Source organism: Drosophila mauritiana, chromosome 3L, assembly GCF_004382145.1.
Source record: "Drosophila mauritiana strain mau12 chromosome 3L, ASM438214v1, whole genome shotgun sequence".
Taxonomy (NCBI): Eukaryota; Metazoa; Arthropoda; class Insecta; order Diptera; family Drosophilidae; genus Drosophila; species Drosophila mauritiana.
The window spans coordinates 8273470-8294799 of record NC_046669.1 but is presented as its reverse complement, the minus strand read 5'-3'; the positions used below and the strand labels follow the sequence as shown (position 1 = coordinate 8294799).

Below are 21330 nucleotides of genomic sequence, written 5' to 3'. Positions count from 1 at the left end.
GGGAATATATTTAAGTTTAATAAAACTTCGGGTTGACTTTTAGCAAACAATGAGTTATGATACAGCGATAAGTGTTTTTAGAGGATACATTTTTCTTTTTCGTGCAAAAAAATTGGGTGCTCCTATGTCCCACAAAAAATAAGCTTAGATTTCAACGATATGGGTAACAAATTTCCCCATTTTATAAATTTTCGAGCTTATGATTTTCAGCTAAAGGGAGTCAAATTAGCTGGCAGAAAGTGCAGTTTATGACATTGATTAAGTTCACTTTGATTGAAATATAATTGGGTGTTGTTAGTCCAAATTGAAATATACTAATTTCCTAATGAATTACACTTAAGAGGACAAACTAAAAGTGGAAAACAGACACCAGAAAAGCCGAAACCCGGAACCATCGGTCGAGACCGAAACCAAACCGAAACCACCCCCAAAGCGCAAGGATATCTTCCGGCAAAGCGGGCAGGGGCGATGGCGGTGGCAGCCACCACCCAAATCGCAGACGGCCGATAAAATTGCTGATGAAAATCTTCTCCAGAAGCACTCGCGCACACACACAAGGGCATTAGATGTTCACACACACAAACACAAATAGGCAGGGGAGAGGGCAAAGCAGGACACTTGAGTTCAGGCCAAATCAAAGCCTGAAAACCCAGGCCCATTGTAGTGTATCCTTATGGGGTAGCAAAGTAAGCCCACTTTGGTGACTTCTCCAACTCTCTCTGCATGCTCCGTTCTCTTGATGATTAGGCTTTGGATTTTAAGCCAAGTTCCCTCATAATGCCACATTCTCCATCCCCGAAAGGCAGGAGTAATTGATTTTCTGTCGCCCGCTTTTTGATCCTGCCCACGTAAAGAGACAAAAGCTGCCAAAGTGTGTCAGAGTTCGGGTGGAAAAATCGCTACCATTATTGTTTGCTCTAGCATGTGAAAATCAATAATTTACACAAATGTTTTGTTATTTTCTTTTTTTCGTAAGTGTGTGTGTGTGATGAAACACACACACATACAACACACAGAGAGAGCAAGAGGAAGCACTTGAAATTTCCGGCAGACGACACACACAATATCACGCACAAATTTCACAATTACTTTTTGTAGGGGGGCAACGACAACGAAACAAGGATGTTGGTTCCATATGGCGGCTGTGGATGGCACCGATTGTCGGCATCCTGCGTCCGGCTGAAGTAACACGTCTGCTCTCCACGGAATCTGGCACGAAAGTGATGAAAAGGCTGACTCAACGTTGCGGCTGAGCCAGCGGCAGAGGGTTGGATGCTGCTCCGCCGACGTCAGCATCAGCATCCCTTTGGTGCCTAGGACATCATCGTTGTCTGGTGGTGGCACCCACCACCACCGGCAGGACTCGGAAGAGAAAGTCCGAAAGAGCGTCGGAGAGAGCAGCGCTTGCGCAGTGCTTTTTGTGGAGAGAAACCTTCGGTCAAAGGGTGCAGTCACCGCAATTTCACCCTCATTTTGCCACCGGAGAGTTCTCTCACATGCTGCCCCTTTCTCTTGGAGAAATGGTAGACTTTTTAGGGCGCCTGAGTGGCGCCAGCCGGTCAAAAAGTATCTGAATCCTGCGCAGCATCAGCCGGAAGGAGAGGGTGTTGGCGGTGGCTGAGCACGGCCAGCAATCACTGCGTAATCCGATATGAAAGTACACTGCGCGACAGGAAAACAGGTTCAAAGTTCAGAGCGGTGGGTAGTGTGGGGTTGCTTTTGCTTTTCAAAAGTTAATTGTTAAATTCACCAAACAAAAACTTGTTTGAGGTAATTGGTGTATCAGAAACAGTATTTTTGCGTAATTTAATAATGCTAAATTAACTTTTTGTGGAGAAGTAGTTTGAAGTGGTTTATGTTTAGTGGTACCATTCAGTTGTAGTTTTTTAAAGCCCATTTGGGTTTTTGTTAAACACTACATATCATCTTCGAACCCTAGTGAATATTGTAATAGGATACGGCCCATTAATTCAATTAACTTTATGTGCTCGTATGTGCCAAACAAGAGAAAACAGCCAAAGAAAGGACATAGGTTTTTCGAGTAAGAAAAGAAAAGCTGTCATAGTCACGTTAAGATGGATTTCTTCCGTCAAAAGAGCAAACAATAAAATACAGGGAATGATGATGTAGTACATCAATGGACCCCTTATTTAAACGGTTTCAAGTTTCCCAGCAACCTAATGCTTTCCGAAAACATTTCCCTATGGCACTCAGCAGTTGCAATTTACAGAGAAGTAATAAAACATAATAATCATGGAAATATTCGTTAATTTTAGTACAAACTAAGCGGCGAATTTTGCCTGCGGTTGCCACGAATTTTCACAGTGGGCGATTGGAAAATGCTGATTCCCCCAACTCCGCCTGCATCCACACCCACTTTCGTGGATCCTCCTCCACAGCTGGCCACCAAGCGATACCATCCGAATGCAAATGGAACCCATGCAAGGAGTCGGTGGTGGAGTCGAAGCCTCTCACTAATTGGCAACCTCTTTCCATCCAGAAGTCACACTGTGCTGCTAATGGATGTAATTTACTGCCGGCAACGTTTTTCTACGAGCACATCTAATTAATTGAGTGTGGATGTGGACAGCCAGGCAACTTGTGGAGTTTAATATGCAGGGAAAACAGAAAGTTCGAGATTCAGATGGGTTGAACAAGCAAACTTTTGTGTCTTCAAAAATAAGCCATCCTTAGTTGCGATATTTCATCCATAGCTGGTGAGTTTAAGCCAAACTAAATTACCAATTTATAAAATTGTTTTACAATGGATATAATAACCATATAAAACAGAACAACATATTGCATTTTAAGATCTTATAACAATATATGATATTTTTTTAAAACCCTTCAAGATCTATCATTTACATTTTACTTACTTTTCGAACCCTTTGTTACTTTCATCGTGGTATCTTATCAACAATGATGTTCTTTTGTGAAGATGTTAATACTTTTTCGTGAATGGCGATCGAAAAACGTTAAGGCACAAAGCTTGTGGTTACTTTTTAAGGCTTAATGCTTATAAAGGCACGCTCGGGCGTAGTGTGTGTATCTTTGTGTGTGTTGTTGTGTTTAGAGTGTTTTTGTTTTTTTGGGTTTTTGGTGTTTGGTGTTTTAACAGGATCTTTGCGATCGTTTACTAGACGTTGTCATCGAAAGGCATTACAGGGTGTTGTTGAAAGGGGATTTTAAAAATCGTTGACTGCGACGGCAGCGCTGGTTCAGACGATTCCTGCGACTCCTGCGAGTCCTGCGGATCCTGCTGCGGCAACTGCTCGACGAGCTGAGGCACGTTTGTGGTGTTGGCAACGGAGCGTACCGTTTTTGTACAACAAATTGTACGGAACCGAAACTGAATTTACAAATTACTCAACACAAAACGATGGCAAAAACCGCTAACAATTTGGAAAATCTTTAAAACGCGTATACATCATATTAACGTGGGAATTCTCAATGTTCTCGAATTTTATAACAAATAACGTTTCAAATGTTCTCGAGTTCTTTCTTCTCTAGTATAAAAGCTTGGTTTTTGTGTAAATCTTGTAAAGTATATATAAACGTGTGACTTTTGTATATATATTGTTAAAAACGTGTAAAGCTTGGTAACAAAGTTTTTATAGTATTTTTGTTGGTTTTTTATGTTTTTACTAAGGCAAATTAGTGGCAGAGTTTTGAGCGGCGATTTGATCGCATCGACTTAAGGTCTATTAAAAGTAAAGTATCTGTCCAAGGCACTCGACGACAACAACGCAGTGTGTGTGTGTGTGTGTGTGTTTTTAAAAAGTTAATAATATTTCTTAGGTATAAGGCACGAACTATGACGAGAAAACAGGAACCGAAACGGTACAAAAGGCACTTGACCGCCAAACTTAACGAATTTGTTTTGCAGTTGCAAAAACTCAACAAGAACTCAGGCACAAAACGGTTTCAGAACGCGACTTAAGACTTTCTGTCTCACTGACTGACTGGACCAACTTTCTGGGTGGTTTCTGAACTGGCAAGTCCTGCCCGATCAGCGGCTAGGCCTAGAATGATGTGCTATGCCGGCGACACATCGTGAGCTTCTGATGTCAGCATCATTCATTCCACTAGTCGTAACCGTTGTGTGAATCCGCGACTGGACGGCGTCGTCCTGGCGGCCGATCCGCGCATGCTCCGCGGACAGGATGCCAGCTTGCCAGGATGCTGGGCTGTTCGGCTGCTGGGATGCCGGTATGAGATGGCATGTGCCCGGGCATCCTTCTTGCCCGGCTGCGCGAAAAGGATGTGAGTAGGTGGCTGCTATGCGAGATCGTAAAAATTGCCTATCCACACACACTGAAGGGAGGGTTTGGGTTGAAGCATAGTAACATTTTGGCTTTTTCACTTGGGTTTTCTTAATGCTATGTGTGTGTCTGTGTGTGTGTGTCTGTGCGGGAAATCCACCACCAACTGGGAGCACCCGATGGGTGGCATGGACCACCAATGGCTGAACTTCGCTTTCGCCTTATGTACAACGAGAATTGTTTGTTGCCAGCGCCATTTACATGGCTAAAATTGTATAAATTAAACGTGGCTGAGTGTTTTTTGTAATTATTTTTTTTATCTGAGAAACTCACAATCTCATCGGGGCATGCAAAATGAATAATGGTTAAAGAATACCGGGAAATCGAACAGCGGGAGATCGCCGTTTTCAGCGTTACATTCGTTAATTAATCTGATTTACTTTGATTAATTATAACCGAATGAGTTAAGAAAATTGTGGCTCAGGACAGTAAGCAAGCAACAATCCTTAAGATACAAATGGGAAGGCGGTCGGATAGTAATCTTCACCCACTCCCACTTATCTGTGCAATCGCTGTCGACATAAAAGCAAGCGGAGAACAAAAAAAAAAATAAGCTCAACTGGCGCGACATCCTGGCGCCAAAGCCACCATTTTGTCTGGCCATATAGCCGAGTACATGGGGATCCGAGTGAGTGTGTCCTGCCTCGTCCTGGAACGCGTGTGGCCGTGCGTAGGAGTCCTGCGGTGGCCACCAAGGAATCTGCACACTATTCACTTGTCTTGGGACACGTTTACTTCTTCGCAGCCATGTTTTCCCCTCCTTCTCGTCCTTTCGAGGAACGGATAACAAAATGCCATCGAGCTGCGCCAATGTGGAGCCGTTTTATGTAATTTGCACAGTTTTTATTTCTGTTTGTTAAGTGGAAAAATAGAATTCGAGCAGATACAAAGGACTCGTCTGAGGCATAAACTAAAGTAATAAAATAGGAGAAGGCATTCTTCTCTTTTATAGGTAGGATATTGGTCTTCAGATCGCCTTGATTAATTGTGTTTTGTGGGAATAATCAAAAACAGCAATTTAACTTTTTACACTCGATAAAATAGAAGAGGCTGTTGATAACTTTAATAGAAGCCCCCAAATAACTTTGTTTTTCAGAGTTCTTAAAAGTAAATATAGCTGAGATATCCAAATAGAAATCACTTTTTCAACAATACTAACCCAAAAACTAATTATTTGATTATGCAGATCTGTATTCACACCTTCACTTACCTCAGTTCGTAGTCAGCCGCTTATCTTCGGCTAATGGGTTGGGTTCGATTTAGTTTCAGTTGTTCCGTAGATAGTGGAGAAATGTGTTTAACGAAAGTTGTTTGCTGTGTGTGCGCCCGTGTGTGTGTGTGTGTGTGTAGGTGTTATGGCAGTATTAAGTGTGGTCGTTGTTGTTGCGTTGTTTGTTTCTTCGTTGCTCGTTGCGGTTGTCGTTTGTTTGATTTGTTTAGAAGATCTGCAAAGAGAGGGGAAACACAGAGCAAACGGTTAAAAGTGCGGGCAGTTATAGGAAAATCTCTATCCAACTCTCCAGTTGCCACTGTGGCAACTTCAATAGAGCCCAAAGCAATCCACTCCAAAACAACTGCAAACGCACAAAGCATTTTTCCTGTTTTCATTTTCCATATTAGCGCAGCGCGACCTCGGCGCCGATGGGTGGACTTGGATGAGGATGTGGATGTGGATGTGGACGAGTCTGTTAGGTGGGGCAAGCTGGAGGAGAAGAAGCCGATATAGCAGCACATATATGGCTAGATGTCGGCATTGCGGTTAATGCCACCAAGGCAGCCGGAGCAAGAGCACAGCCATCGATATGTGCGCACATAGAATACCATTCCAAGAATGCTGCACCAGACTTTTCCATTAGCGGCGTTTGCACATCGCCAGCGCGACTTTTGTTTATAGCAACAAAAAATATCAATCAACACCCAAATGCCCAAAAGAGTGCATCAATGTGGCTGATCGGGATCGGCTGGAGAAGTCGGAGGATCCGGTGGAGATTGGTTGTCAGCTGAAGCTGGTCAAGAATGCGGCTGCTATGATCCCCATTTCTGAACACCAATCCCTAATAATTATTCATACAATTCTTATGTATGTTAAACATAGGATTACAAAATAATCAAGTTTTTAAAGTACTCATAATATAAAAAATCATATGAAAAACAAAAATAATTTTGTTTTGATTGCATTTTTATGATTTGGCAAAATAATATTTTAAATATAGTATTCAAAACATTAACTCATGCCTACTGATAAATGTGTTTAATTCAACATTCCAATCAGTGAGTAAACAGATGACTGATTTAAGCTTGAAATTATAATTAAACATTTCACTTTTAGATATCAGACAATTTTGAAAACCTCAGGCGTTGTTAGTCACAAAAGAAATGATATTTCAATTGATGATTCAAGAATCCAACAATAATTTATATCATAAAAAATACAATTCTATAAGGTTCATTTCTTAAGAATCATTTTAAAGTTGAAAGTTAAAAGTATTGTGAGCAACATTACTTGCTTGTTTCAATATGTCGGGTTACATAACTAGCGTATATACATATGAGATTAATAATGATACATTTTGAGACCACTTTTACAAACTTCATGATATGAGTTGAGAATAACCGACCCATATCCCCCAGATCGACTTATTACAGGTGCAGTTCAGCCCTCGACTTGTTGGCAAGACAATGGAATAGCATGGGGCGTGGGTGCCTCCTACTGATCTCCTGGCCCCCATCTGGTCCCCAACACGGCCGCTCAATGAAAGCGAAACTGCGATTGTGGGCGTTGGACAAGTTTTTGTAGCTTGTATAGTTTCCATTTAGTAGGTCGACGGCTGATTGCGTTCATACAGACTACATCGGTTCGCATGTGTATCAGTCTTCGCGGAGCAATCAAAATTACAAAACGATAGCGTCACGTAGTTATGGCGAACACAATCTGAGACCTTGGCACGATTCTGCCATGCAGCCAGATGTCGGTCTAGGTGCTCAGGCACGTTCTACAGTGCCGAACCTCCGAGCTGCTGAAAAGGGTTCCGAGTGCTTTACGACCGAGCCAGACAACGTGGACACGCCAGATTAAGAGCAACTGTTGTATGGGTTTATTGACCCAAACAGTAGCAGATACACATGTGCAGATCCAAGATAGAAACGGGCAGATATTCATAATACTCGCAAGATACTCAGAATTAACCACAGTAATTGTCTTTCATAAAAGCTATTCCCTTCCAATTTATACTAATCTCACATTTTTTGTATATTGGATTAGTCTTTCGGGTGAGTTTCACCACATGCCAAAAATCACTAATTATCTACACACATAATGACAAATAAAATAATACATCATACATGCGAGCGGTGATGACTACACATGCAAGTGCTTAAATCAGCTTCCAATGCTATAAATCACATCACAACTCACAATAAAAATAAAACGAGAGAAAGGAGAATTTAAATAAACTGCCAAAGAAAATCCAACGTAAATTGCGTTGAAAAACAGGCCCGAGGAAAAAGTTCTCTCTACGATAAAAGCAAAACAGATTTTAATTAAACCATAACAACAGCCATACTATATGTGCCCAAACCCAAATCCATTCTATATATATATGTATAAATGGAGCGCTATAAATACCGTGTCCAAACGAGAACTTTCAAGGTAAACAAATATTATTTGGAGAGCAGACAAATCTCTTGGATTTTCCATTCGATGCGCCCCCAAATATAAAATCAATGAACAGTGTCGAAACTAAAAGTGTGAGAAAAGGCAATCCCCACGGATCACACTTGCCCCCCGAGCAAAAACTGTGGCACGATGTTCATGCAACACTGGAAATAGAACGCAGCCACCTAAGCGGATAAGCTGAGCATCTCAAGAAGCCGGCCACCGAATCTTAACACACAGTCAGTTCCTTGCTAGCCGAATCTCACCTATCACACAGATCTTTGATCCATCGAAAGGGTCTCTCTGTGGAGCTTTCACTGTACTTGGCTGGTGGCGGCGATGATGCTGATGATGATGCTGCTGCTCTTGGATCATTCATTTGCTTATTTTTTGCTCGATCCCTGAGTCATAGATGAATTTATAGAAATTTTCAATTTATGTGTACTACAACGGGCTAGTTTGGAGGTCCAACAGATGGCCGCAGAGCGATGCCCACCGGCGACTCGCTTGATTTTTGGTTGCGCTTGAGTAATGTAACTCAGCATCATCGAACGACTCGTGTAAAAACTTTTATTTCACTTTTCATGTCAGCGGAAATTGACGAGTTGGTCAGCGAAAAAAACTGGTCGTTAAACAAATGTGTCACGATCCAGTGACAAGGTACTGAAAATGGCCTAATGAGCGCAATTATGGCAGTCAAATGCTAGACGGATTCCCAAAAAAAAAAAAAACAATACACTTTATTCTGTGGAATTATGTAAGCTGGGGGTCAACTGAGTGTGCATTCATAAAAGCACTGAATCAAACTAAAAAGCGAGTTTCAAAGAAGTCAGATTAAAAATTGGTTCTTGAAGTATTTAAAACTATTTAAAGTGCAATGAGAAGTACAGAAGAGGAAATGAACTCATATTTGCTTAAAGAATTCAATGAAATGCCCACAAAGGTATTGCCCACAATGTTTATTTGGACATTTTGCACATTCAACCAGAATTCGTTCAGATTTAAACGACTTATAAACAACAGTCACGTTCCTACGTTTCCATTTCCCGGATTGGTTAATTCAACTCAACTTAAATGATCGCCAATAAACACTTTTTACTTGAAATAATATTCTCCTTGAGCTTGCACTTTCAACGAATACTTTTCTCCATGGAAAACTATCCAAGTTGAGTGGCCCGATAAAAAAGCACTGTCCGCACAGTTCAGTTACTCACAAACTCACAACGGGGGTCAACTTGGCAGATTTGACATACAGGGACTATATGTGCACCTTGGATAACCCCTGACTGCGGCTGTAATTTGAGTAAACAAGACATCGTCGCTGTGGCAATGGGCAATGGGAAATGGGCAATGAGCAATGTGGCCAACAATGGGGCTCAAATTTGTGTATCGCTATCAGCATCGCCAGCACAACAACAATGGGCGGCCAATGATGATGGCAAAATCCAGATAAAAGATGCATTAAAAGTAACAAAATACACAAATAAACAAACGAACAAACGGCCAAAGGATGGATGGAGATCCCTAGATGGATGGATGGGCAGATGGGTGGGTGGGTAAGGCAAACAAACAAATCAAATCGAATGAATCGACGACGGCGACGACAGAAGTGACGTCAAAAGGGGGAGTCGGTTGCAAGTGGGTGGTTGCTGGATGGGATCGGGTTGACTGAAAGGTCTCGATGGCCCTGTAATTTTCAATTCTCATCAAGGTGGTGGCACACCATAATGTGGCCAAATTATGTCAACCAAGTGATAAGGATCAATGCTCTAATTATAAATCCTTTGGAAAGGAACGTGCGTGTAATTAGCTCAGCTTATGATACCCAAACTCATAGAAGAATAAAGGGATTAGACATATATGTACTCTTTTGTTGGGATAAAGAAAATGCAATGCATAAAAGTTCTTATATGACTTTCCATAATTTGATACAAACTTATTTTAACATAAGATACAGCTTGTGAATATACAGAGGTGGTCAAAAGTATTTACACAACGAGCTTTTTTTTCAATTAGTTGACAATTGAAAAAAAAGCTCGTTGTGTAAATACTTTTGACCACCTCTGTATTTAGTCAGCACTTTTACCGTCTTCAGTGTATTATATTCCCCCCAACAAATTTCACATTTCCTGCCAACATGGATTGCCTTAGCTTCCTTCCTTCCTTTTCTCAACGTGCCTCATACACCATCTACATACGAAAGACATTGCCAAGCAATTTTATGATTGGATGCCAAGTTCCATTCCCATGCCACTGCCTACCCACTTAAGAAGGAGCCCCCCCCTTCCTTGAGTCACCCTCTCCGGTGGCCACCTACTTCTCCCATTCCCGCCGTTTGCTGCCCCTCATCCACGGCCGACATCGTCAATCGGAGACGGCAAAAAATTAGGCTCCCGCCAGTCGGGCTCCAATGGATTTTCGCACAAGTGAGTGCCAAAAGCGACAGTGCCACACAACATATACACAAAGTTATATGTGCGTATTTCTATATATAGCGATATAACAAATAGTCAGGGGCATCCCTGCGAGAGGGGCGAGGAGCTGCAGCTGAGTTGATTTTGAGGGGCAGCACTCAAATACTCGAATGCCAATGCATTCGAATAAGCCGAATAAGAAATGAATTTTTATTTTCACACTCACTCACTGCCACTGGCGACACACAAAGCAGTTCCATTGATTAAAAGAGCCACCCAATCCCCTTAGCCAGATGGAAATAAATTGCGAGGCAAGGCCAAGCCTAGCGATAACTGCCGATGGACACGACAATCGCCGGAAAAGGGGAGCCATCCAGAGGAGAGATAATCAAATCGGGAAAGGAATGCATAAAATGTGGGGTTAACTACACACTAACTTCCTTAATGACGGGCCAAGGTCCACAAGAAAGTTTTCTAGACTCAACGCAACTGAGTCCCTGATCATAAATTTCTCATTAAGCGTCTATATCGATGTAAAATATTGTTCTTTATGTGTTGTTCAAATTTAAATGTTAAAATGGGTTTATACATCGAACAGAAAATCCACACTCATCATGTGAACCATAGAACCTTTTTTGTCACTAATTAAAAACCAATCAATCAAAATATGTATGCTAATTTGTTCGTCTAATGGTTTCGGTTAGAGAAATTTCACTGGGCTCTATGGGGCTATAAAATCGGAATCCTCAAGATTTCCATCAATTTTTCATTACAATTCAACACGGCGGGAATCCAGGGGGTGTGACAAACCGCAACCCATTGCAATGGGAATGCCAAGGCGGACTTATCGGCTGACCGCATCGAATCGTTTCGCTGATGGACTGACAGATTGATGAAGTGCCCAAATGCGTGTTCACTCTCAGGCTCTCTGGCAAAAAAGCGCCAATGAATTACTGACGTAATCGGGCAGGGATTTACGACACCCACGGCGAGATATAGGAGGCGGCAACCCGATCGTTGGAGCCCAACCCAATCCAATCCCCACAGCCATCGGCGATAAACGAAACAAATAAAATGATACGAACACATCTCTCGCCAAGTTCGGTAGTCCCGTGGTCGATGGGGGAAAAATGAAATTTTTGCATAAATCTTCGCATGCGTTTGTTTGCATACAAAAATGGTGACAATAAACGTTGTGCCGCCGATGGGCAGACAACAAATGCGAATGAATACTTGCCGTTTATTTTTAGCAGCGAATGCATATTCTTTATCAGCATTAATAGTAAACAAAGGGCTCCATCTCTGCTCTTTCCTGCCAGCGATTCTTAATGACTCAACGATGAGTATGCGTGCGAAATGGGAATGCGAATCGAGTGGAATCGCGTTGAGTCGAGATGGAAATGTTCGAGATTCCGATTCGGATGGTCGTTTCTGGTCGGTGCTTCCACCTCCGCCGCTCGAGTTCCGCGTTATTAGGAAACATTCCAAAACAATAAACTATTCCACAATACGCTACGGCCAATCGAACTCAATATGGAATCATCTACGAGTTCTGAGTTCTGCGGCCCATTTTGTTTATTTAGCATTTCGGCTGTTTGATTCAGGTCCGGTGAAAAAGCGAAACATGTGTGCGGCAGCATTAAACCCACATAAACTCACATCAGCCCGAAGTAGCTGTATCTGTTGTACAGAGAGAACAATATTTAAGATCTTCTCAAAACGTTTATCAAGTTAGCCGCTTGTTTCTGTAGAAAAAACATGACCGCTAAGCAGAAAAGTATGTTCTTCATATCTTAATAGATATTTATATGCTATCTGGTAAGACGACTTTGTTATAGAACTTAAGTTACAACATATCTGAGTTTTATCTTAAGACTTCTACACAAGATCAATAATAGATGGTTCGTTTGCCCAGTGTAGCTATATATAGCCTATGTGTATTCAGCATGTATGCATTCATGTATCTCAAGTGCAATACAAAACCATTGAAAATGCTGAGGCGTTAAGAAAATAGAGCACACACACCAGTTGTTATTTTTATTTTTTAATTGTTATTACGCTGGTCGTTTTGCTTTTGTTCTTCTGGTTGCCGCCAGAAGTTTTTTTTTTCAATATTGTAACGAGTTGAACGGGTGGCTTAATTTACTTTAATTGAGCTTGAAAATTAAATCGAACAAATGGGCGGAAAATCGAAATATATCATAGGTAACATGGGTGAATAAATATTGAATGGTTCTGCATTAGCGATTTGTGCACTTTTAACTTTCTCTAGAAGTTTAATTTATACTTTCACGGCACATTTTTGTGTAATTTCATATTATAAAGCAATCAAAAAGTTCCCATTTCACGCTTGCCAAAAAACCAATTCAATTAGTCCCGAAATTATGAAGTAATCCTCGCTGCGAAAACATCCCCGGGACATCAATCTCGTATTCGAAAGTTGTATGGCCAGCGATCAGCGGAAGACCTTTGCACTCGTCTCGCCCCAGAGCAAAGCGAATTAATGAATACAGCTCAATTAATAAAACGGCGAACGAAAAGTATGCAAAACCATGAAAAAAAATATCCAACAGATACAAGTGGAAAATGCAGTCACTTGTCTGGCAATCGAAACGTGCCCCAAAATGGGCAACACAAGCTGCTGCCCACCAGTGTTTCCACCAGTGACCGAGTTACAAATCAGTTTGCTCAATGAATTGCCGCTCCAGCCGAGCCGAATGTGCACGCGGATCACTTAACAAATTCCGGGTAATACTTTTTGGATAATTGCTATAAATAGCTTATAAATAAATCGATGTCTTGGCAACATTCCAAACATGTGGATTATTATCATTGGATTGTACTGATCCAAATATACTAACAATGAAGTATAAAAACATTACTGCTATCAGCTTGCCTAGAAAGAGGTATATCATGAGTTGAGTTTGAGGAGGAAATCGAATTGCAGATAAGATGGTGAAAGTGGAACACTCTCATACTTATTTTGGTTCGAGTGTTCTAACATGTAGTAAAGATCTTATCAGGAGAAAAGGAAAGTGTTGAAATTCCATAAGAACGAAGTAACATGAATAACAAACTTATATTTGAAGGTTTTGATAATGATATTTGGATGTTTGGGCCTTAATATTTGTGAAGTGTACAAATATCTTGGCGGATGCTGAACTTCCCCACGTCTACGTCCGAAATATTTGGTGGATGTGGAGCCGATGCACTGCCCACACAGTGGAGCATGGAGTGAAAATGAGCTCCGATCTCGATTTCTTTATGTTACCGAAGCGTGTTTATGTGGCGGGCATTCCAAAACCGAAGCCCACTGCTAATAAGGTCGAAACGCTCGAAAAAGTGAGAGAGACTGAAAATAACAACAGCTTTAAACGAGCGCATTGACATTTCGAGATAATGGATAAATAATATACAAAATACGCCCACAAAATGGAGCGACGGCGAAATTTGCCAAACAATCGGACAAAAAATGTGTGGAAAACAGCACAAAAGCCAGAGAAATTATGACAAAACACCGAAAGACGCGAGATATTTAAATCGGTGTAGAGAAGAGCGAGGAAAGAGCGAAGAAAAAAGATACAAAACAAATCTTAGCGTACGTGTATCTTAAAGATAAATCGCATTTGTGGAGGAGGGGAGTGGGAGGCCAGCCGCCAGCTGCTAGGCAAGCAAGAAATATAGAATGAAATATCTATATGTTTGGCTACACAGAAAATAACATAGTATTTTTTGATAAACAGTAATATAAATAATGCAGTACGTCTTGATTACATAATCAAATGATATGAATTGTATGGAGTATAGGTTTATAAACAAAAACAAAAAAAGCATCATCATGAAAAGCGAATCATACTAATCTGACTAGTCCTAAGATTTTGCCAACATGACATATAGCATAGTGATCTATTATAATCCCAATTTTTTCTCTGTGGACCAGCGTAGTCAGGGGCAGACATCAAACGGCAGACGTCGACGCTGGCGCCGGCAGCGCGATGAGGTAATTTTCAGCTTGTTTTCTAAAACGTTGGACATCCGAAATGGGGAAAAGGGTTTTCCGATGGGTTTTTGGCGCGCATCGCGCAGGCGCAACGTGCATTTGGCGTTTGAACTGAGTTACACAATGGAACTGCCTTTTTGTGGAACATATTCCACTCGGAATGGGTAAAAATAACACCATATGTCACACACTTATGACCGCGCACTCTCGTATGTATATACCTTCTTTAATTCCCACAATTGGGCTGGAAACTCTTTTGATATTTGAACTTGAACGATATGCACGATATGCGATATTCATATATGTACGAATCGGCTATACATATATATGGGTATATATATATATATATATTTCAATAGCGATATCGGGCGCGGCACAATCGAACGAATTGGCACCGACGACGGACGAAACTCGAATGAGCGGGCCGTAGAAGCGAGTGGTTCGCTCGGTTCCATGGGCAGTGTGAGCAGCATGAGCAACAGATGGGAGAGCCGCGAAGAGAGCCACCTGCTAGGCTTCTCTTCTCTCTGATTCTTCCGATTCTCCTGATCGCCGTCTGCAAATGTAAACAAAACAAAAGGTGCCCGCCAGAGGGAGGGCGGTGAAATGAAGGGGCAGCGGAGGAGGAGGTAGTGGCCACAAGGTGATGGACCCGTGCCAGTGGTGACTAATCTTTTGGTGCCCAACTTATGGCTCTTTCTTTCTTCTCAAAAGTGAGCAGAGAGGAAGCGACAAATTGGAAGAGGAAGTGCGCTTAGTCACATGGGGTTTTCTAAGAAATAGGCATTACTCCTGCTTTTCAAGGGCCGAGCTAGTCAAGCGATTGGAGCGTTGTAAGTATTAGTATTTTAAAATGTTTTGGTAGTGACACAAACATTTAATATCATGACTCTTTTACGGACTAGATGATTCCACGAAAGGAATGCCTCTAAACAATATTAATGTAATCAAATGTCTATAGATAATACTCCAACAATTCATATACTTATAAAGAAAGTAACAGCGCTTGAAACTCTTAGACAAACAGATTACATGAGTAATTTCAATCTCTGTCGCTCAGCTTGCAGATTTTTGATTGGGAAAGTTGAAATAATTGAATAACAACAGTTCCCAAAAAAAAGTGCATAAACAAAGGAGGCAAAATAATAGCCTGTTGACTTCAATTAGGTCCAATTATTGACGCAATTGAGGGTCTGATCCCGGGAAGAGTGAATCTCTATGCCACTGACAGCGGGACGTCGGCACGAGTCTTGTGGTTCCTCGTCTCGGATCTTCGGGGGTTGCAGTTGCACAGCAAACTCCACAATTAACTTGAGAATTGCTAAGGACCGCGAATCCGGCGCTTCTTCTTTAGCAACCGGGGGTTATCTTATCGCGTATGGAATGTACCCCATATACATATACACCATGCTATTCTGCACGCTCTTCCAGCTGTTCAGATAAAGCCGTCAAACCAAACCAACTGCTGTGCTGATAATGCGAGGCAGTCGCAGTTGGACTCTCGTTAATTGAATTATATTCGCAGCTTTGGCTAAAAAAAAGTTGCACTTTAATTAGCATAAAACGTTGGCGCTGCTTACAAACAAACAAACATACAAATGCGGGCGTTCCCTTGTTGCCCTCTTTTGTTGTTACACTGGAAACTTGGCTAAAAGGGCGGAATTCGCGTGACCGACAAAAACAAATGTGCGGGACACATGTGGGAGAGACCAAAATCCGGACAGTCGGCGCCAACAACTAGGGGTAGGGATGACGATGATGACTCCACCCCGGAGGAGCACCCACTAGGCGGCAACAACAAAATGTGCGAACGAATCGAAATGAGTTCTTGTTGGCCAGGCCGCAGCTGAGTCTCCACTGGCTTTGTTTGCCGCGTTTTTATGCCGCGGGAAAGGGACTTTCAACTGATTTGTGCACTTGGGGCTTTAAACATTGGTAAACTTACAGAAACACACGGCGAAAAGGGCTTAAAGAGAGCTAAAATCGAGTAAATAAAACTAACACTTTACAAAAAATTCCGTAGTTAAGACAGTGTGACCGTGCGCCGAGCAGCTATCGATAAGTTGGTGCGGCTATCGGAACCAATTAGCGTTTTGGTTATTTAATTACAAAATAAATACAAATCATATGTAATTATATATTCTAATCATAGTTTGTCATACTTTTTTGATATTTGAAATTACTACGGCAAGCAAAAAGTAGTCTGCACACAGAGCTGTTATGCCAATGGCAGACTGTTAAGTGCAGGGTCACCCCAAATGTAAAGGCATGGGCGCCAAATTTAAAACCAAAACCCCAACTAATGCAGCCCAACTAAAACAAGGCTTAAAGATTACGCGATTTGTAGTGGAATCCTATAAAAACAACATATCCACATGATTAATGAAGGTTACAAGCCCCACCAAAGCGCACCCCCGCACGAACTTGATAAATTTGTCTGGCTTTCCTGAATTTTCTCCGAGACGATCATCGTTTCCGTTTTGATTTCGCCGATTGGAGGGCAGCCAAGTGTGCAACTTACAACCCTCAGAAAATAGACGAGCAATCTAAGGGCCGAAAAACAAAAACTAGCCAAAATCATAAAAATAAGCAAGCGAATTCATGACTTTGCCAAAGTCGACGGACCGCACATAGCGCGCGACTTTGGGGGCCCTTTCACTGGGGTTGCTTTCCCTATAAGCCAGCGAAATAAAAATAAATTTAATGTTCCTGTTTTTTTTCCCTTCTCCTTTCTCGACTTGTCAAGGATATCATATGCGCGTACATGGGTATATGTGTACGCGTAATTTATGCTGCAAAACATCTCGAGCATAAACAGGAAACAAGCGTCCACGGTCCTTCTTTCGCTACACTCTTAAAGACAATTTGCAAACTTATTCCTTTTCCTACTTGAATTAAATTATTTGAAATTTTAAGAGAAACATTAAACAGTATTAAACTTAATGATTCTGTCATGTTATAGCTTCATCTTAAAATTTCTCGCTGTGCACAGTGCCCGCCCTCTGCGCGCTTGGGAAATTTCTTGAAATGAAGTCAAGTTCGAGGCTTGGGCGCAAATTCAATTAATTTCAATCGAACGCCTGTCGTTCTGGGCATCCGGCATTGGGCATTGGGCATTGAGCATTGACGTCCCGCGATTCGAGGCCTGCCAAACCGATACGCAGATAGAAGATGCAGGATGTGCAGATATGGACTCACCCCTCGGGCCGATAAATCTCGGAACTGGCACACTCGCTTCACACACACGCCCGTTATGACTGCTGGCCAAGGAGCAGCAAGAGAAATGGATGAGCCGAACGCATCGACATGTGTCCTGGTGCTCCTGCTGCGTCATTGCTTTAGTTCCGGTTGAGTTTGTGCCAGCGCTCGCCAAGATTTATGTCACTTTGTTGGCCCAACAAAGGGGCCAGGGAGTTTGGTTTTCGGTAATGGCAAATAAAAACCCGATTCGCAAATCCTTTCCTCGAGTGACCCACTTGGGATTTGGGACTTGGGACTGACCAGCAGCGAGGAGCAACGCTAATTGAGCAATCTTCCGGCTGGCTAATGGGTTAAACCGGACAAGCCGAGTGCCCATATATCATGTGCTCGGGCCGTGATAATTTCGGCATTTTATCAACCAAAATTTAGAGGGTTCTTGGCTCTGCCGGAGATTTATGGCCATCTAATTGAGTTTGTAGTTTTCCGAATGCATTTCTGGTTTCTAGTTGCGGATGAATCTGAGCTCTTTGGGGTCCAATAAATTGCTTGAAATATAATAAGTATTTTTCATATTTTATGATAAGTGCAACAAAAGCTAGGAAAACTTGAAAAACGTGGAAATTTATGATGCCAAGAAGTTTCAAGAAGTTGTTTTCAAAAAAACTTATTGCTTCAAAAATATCAACCAATTTGTAACCGCTTCTCCGTTTTCAGAAACTAGAACCAAACACAAAATGTTAAGAAAATATTGCTAAATGTATTACTTAGTTAAGATCCCGCTGACAATTTTTGAGAAATTCGTTTCAAAACCTTTAAATTCGATTTGCTTCACAATTATGAAGTGAGTCGTCCTTTCTCCCCAATTTGTTTAGCATTCTGGAAAGGCGTAAACTCGTTTTGATATTGCCCAACAAATTCCCCACAAATTCGAAGCACTCGAACGACATTTGCATGCGGGCAGCTATGAAAAACTTATATTGAGAACAATAAAAATTTATGAAAAGCCATTAGGGCGAGGCTGGAAAAACAAGCAAACGACTACAAATTGCCGGCAGCCGTTCGACCCAAACCCCTTTTGGATGAACTCGAGATCGGGATTGAAGCTGGATGGAAGGGGAGTTTTTGGCCACAAATTATTTTTATAGCTGAGAACGATCCCAGGCACGAGTACGGCGAGTTATGCGCCGGAGAATCCCATAAGCAATCCGGGACTAAGCCCGTGGAAGTGCCCGGATGGACGTCTCGGTCGTAAAAAGATGGAACAAGCTCAAAGGAGTGCACAGGAAGAAATCATTGAGACTTTAGATAGAGTTAAGTATAAGAACTAGTTGGTTATTATGTTTAAACTTATGCAAGCAACCAATAGAGAAAGATATTGAATATTTCAATGAATTTTCCCATGAATCTTAGATACTTTAAGACTTTGGAAGACCTTTTCAATCCATTATAGAATTCTTTAGAGTGCAGTCAAAAGTGGAACTGGCGTGTTGTGCCGTGTCATTGTCATTGCCATTGCCATTGTCACTGGAGTCTGGAGGCATGGACATGGAAGAGAGCGAATTTTAATTGATGACGATTTCATTAAAATTTCGTGGCGGCCGTGCTGAAAATCGGCATCCTGCAACCCCGGAGCGTGGGGCAATAAAAATGCAAACAAGCGGCGCGTGGGCAATGTCCTTGCTCCAGGATAGGAGATGATGAAGATGATGACGCTGGGTTAACTCGCCCAGCCAAGTGTGAAGGATGCAAAAAGTTAATCGCTCAGGCGGACGACACAAGCCCAATCCCAAGCACTTTGTATCTGGCCAGATGTGTTAATGTTTCTCGATTCCAGCCCAGGCTGGAGGGGTATTTTTTATTGCCCTGTCCAGGACATTCGGCATCCTGCGGGATGTGTGTGTGTTTGCGCACTAAGTAAATTGCGTAAATTTATGGCTGCGTAAATTGTTTAATGACTCAACAGTCTATTTATCCTGGCGCGGCCATGCACCGACATGGCCTAATGGCCATGTTGAGGTTGAGTTCGTATCCGAGGATTTGGAATTCGGCTTGGAGTCAGGGGTGTCAAGTGGAGGAGGTGGTGCAGTGAGCTTGTTAAAAGTTCCATTCGTTTGAGGCATTAAAATGTTTATTTGCAGTGCGTAATTGAAAGTTGTATTAAGTTTTTCAATAATTTGGATCAATTCTTTGATTAATGCCTCCTAAGCACTACTAAAAACTCTTATATTTGTGCCTCTTTATTAAATTTCTTTTTATATTTATATTCAAAACAAATTTATTCGCTCTATAAAATCGTGCATTTCCTTACCAAAACCCTAACGCATAGCATCCATTTCCAACTGCATTTTATCTTAATAGCCTTCACTTAATTTTCCCGAAATGAGCATTTTATTTTAGTTTCTGGGACCGCTGACATGTCGCTATTCACAGGACGACCGGTTATCCTGGCTGAAGGATCTGCCCCGCTGAGACTGAGGCAGCAATTAAGCAGGCATTAAACATGTAAACTGCTCGCAACGCCCCAGAGATCAAGGATTGGGCAAGGATGAGCATGGATGAGCCAGAGGATACCGGGGCGATGGAACCCCTCACCTTGTGGGGGTTGGCTGTCCAATTCCGTTTCCAATTCGCTGACTTGTCGCACCCAGTCAAAAAGCGGAGGACGATAAACGGCGCTGATAGCAGAGCATTTATCAAGGAGCTCGGAACAGGCTCAATTGAGTTTCAAATTGATGTCACCATTATCGGGAGCTGTCATCTAAGGAACTGGTTGGGGTGACATCTACATGAGGGATGCGATGAATCGCAAAGCGGGGGAAAAAAACATATAACAACAAGGAGGAGGGCCGCGTTGCATTCCGTATTTATTTATAATTTTTTCATCATTTATCAGCGATACTACTTTCTCACAATCCCGCAATTGCATATTTATGTAGATGTGCACTGTGCAATTTCAGTTTGCGCTTCGATTTAAGTGCTCATAAATAAAAATCCAAGCGAAAATCCACCCCGGAAAAGCGTGGACTGGGAAAATGTTCGGAGTGGGTGGGGGTGCACAAATGGCATGGCGTCCACCCCGGGCAAACTGTCAAAAAGGCAACGGAAAGTTTGTAAACAAAACTAATGCCGACATGGGTGTTGATAAAGTTCTCCAAACTTGTGGCACCCCAACCACTGCCGGCTTATTGAATTGCCCTACACGCTTGATTGCCCGCTAAACGGATGACGAGGGGCGGGGGTTTTCCCGGATTTTTCCGGGGTTTTCCCCTCGACCAGGAGGCGAGTTTGCCCATTCGATTCGTGTGCGACATGTGGATTCGTCATACCAAAAAGCGCAAAATATTATCCAGGCCCGACTTTTGTTCTGGTTTCGCTTGCAAAAATGAATCACAAAGGGCGCAGGACTCAAAGTGCAGGATGCAGCCCAGAAGGATGAGGGTTTCAATGGGGACACCCATTTGCCAGCTCGCCTCAATGGAATTGTGACTTGTGTCTAATGGACTATCCTTTGTCATCCGCCGACCCGCGACTTAATGGCCACGGGAAACTAAAGCAGTTGCACAAACATCCAGCAGCCGAGGAGCAGTTCTCCCATTGTCCTTGCACTTTGTATGGGAGTGTTCCTGCTCTAAATTCGTTCGAATGCAGATGGAATGATTTTAAATCGGTGCAGGAATCATTGATAAGGAAATCAAGCGAAACGAAAAATTCAATTCTTTCAACTCATAAATCTTTAAA

General features: G+C 42.1%; 1 protein-coding gene across 4 annotated transcripts in view; it reads right to left on the bottom strand.

The window, feature by feature from the left end:
- The window catches only part of LOC117141423 (talin-2), a 29158-nt gene extending 12735 nt beyond the window's left edge, over window positions 1–16423 (bottom strand). For 3 of the 4 annotated variants that reach the window (XM_033304852.1, XM_033304854.1, XM_033304855.1), the window contains exons 1-2: window positions 16337–16423; window positions 5533–5767 (exon numbers count right to left, since the gene is read on the bottom strand). The gene's annotated coding sequence lies outside the window, so the exon portion shown is untranslated. Of the gene's footprint in view, window positions 1–5532; window positions 5768–14612; window positions 14764–16336 lie in introns of those variants that run through there. The other variant, XM_033304853.1, reaches the window with a different exon arrangement.
- Between the last annotated feature and the right edge of the window lie 4907 nt (window positions 16424–21330).